This window comes from Gekko japonicus, unplaced genomic scaffold, assembly GCF_001447785.1.
Source record: "Gekko japonicus isolate JY-2015 unplaced genomic scaffold, Gekko_japonicus_V1.1 scaffold299, whole genome shotgun sequence".
NCBI lineage: Eukaryota > Metazoa > Chordata > Lepidosauria > Squamata > Gekkonidae > Gekko > Gekko japonicus.
In genome coordinates this window covers 105,223-107,097 of record NW_015170896.1, presented here as the reverse complement: position 1 = coordinate 107,097, position 1,875 = coordinate 105,223, and positions in this window count along the sequence as shown.

Here is a 1,875-nt window from a genome sequence, read left to right as displayed (position 1 = left end):
AAAGATTAAGCTGACATGGCAAAAATATTATTTGAGTATGTAGTAATATAATATAATGGAACTAGAGAATATTAACAAATATTATAGAATAATGAAGCGATGAATTAAGTGTAATAACAAAATGTAACAAGTCTCTTGACATATATGTTGTTTGTTGTAGTTGTTTATGTCTGTGTTTAGGAGTATAAGAAAATAATAAAAGTGTACCTTCGGGTACTTTAAAAAAAGTCATTCTGTTACTTTAGGAACATAAAATATGACTATGGACATTTTTACTTGGCATGAAATTATCACAACTAGCATATTAAAAATATAGTGTATCCAAACAATTATTACAAACAGAATACCCACTGAAATTTTCGGAAAAATTGAAAAAAATGCTACATTAGCATTTCTTTTGTCTTTTCTAGATTGAAAGTCATTCTGTTACTTTAGGAACATAAAATATGACTATGGACATTTTTACTTGGCATGAAATTATCACAACTAGCATATTAAAAATATAGTGTATCCAAACAATTATTACAAACAGAATACCCACCCACATGCAGAAACAAAACTGAAACCTTTTTATTTTCTTGTGACAATAGTACCTCCTAAAGGAAGAAATGCATCTTGTTCTTGCATTGGAGAGTTCAGTTTGTAACCTAGGACTTGCTTGTCCTCAGTGCACAGAAATTAGATCCATCTGATACCATAAATATTATTTAGAAATGATTTGGAAAATATTTGAACACCTTGTCTTAAAATATTTTATTTATCATGTTAAAATAAAATGTTCTATCATCACTTTTTTTTCTTTTCTTTTTTCCATTTTTCCAATTTTTCAGAAAAAAACAAAAAAGGCTTCAGGAAAACCCCCGGGAAAAATGGGTTTTCCCCTAATTTTTCCGGGTTTTTTCCAGGCCTTCACATCTCTACCCCTCCCCATAACAGACACCCTGTGAGGTGGGTGGGGCTGAGAGAACTCTGACAGAAACTGCTCTTTTTCAAGGACAGCTGTGCCAGAACTATGGCTTGCCCAAGGTCATCCAGCAGGTGCAAGTGGAGGCGTGGGGAATCAAACCTGGTTCTCCCAGATTAGAGTCCGCACACTTAACCACTACACCAAACAGCCCCCATCTCACGTGGCTTTTGGAGAGGAAGGTCCCATGATTCTCCTCCTCTGGGGGTCCAAGAGGATGCTTCCTTGCTTTTCCACCAGTAGAAAAGCTGTTTGGAGCCAACCCATCGTGACACGCTTGTTCAAGGAAACGCCTGTTTTCAGCGTGAAAATGCAATGCAAGGAAAGTTTGTTGTGATGAATTTTTGTGTCTCAGGCAGCAGCAGCACAAGCACAGAAGGTTGATGGGAACTTACTTGGAGACCATGTTAAATAGAAAGCATCTAAAATATTTATTGGCGATGATGATACACATGGTTCATTTCCGATCATAGAGAACTCAGCAGTCCTGTGCCTATTTTTAAGTTGTGGCAACTGCACAGGACAGGGGCTGTAAGCTCCGTGGCAGATCTCCTGCCTCGCATGCCAAGGGTCCCAGGTTCAGTCCCTGCTATCTCCCCCTTGAAAAGGCTCTCAGGCCTTGGAGGGACCCCTTGCTGAGATCTTGATGAGCTGTAGCCGGTACAGTGGGGGGGCAAGATGAATTAATGGTCTGACTCAAGGCAGCTTCATAGATTCCAGCGGAATGGTTTAAGCATCGCAAGATAGCCCTTGTTATCAGCAGAATAAATTATGCAAATTGCAAAGACGACATAAGCTGCCATTTGCTAGAGCTATTTGATCTGAGAATTCAATTATATGCCTTTGATCAGTTTATTAGTTCGTGGCTGCAAGCTCCATTAAGCTTCTGCAGAAGCGGTAGCGGCTTATTC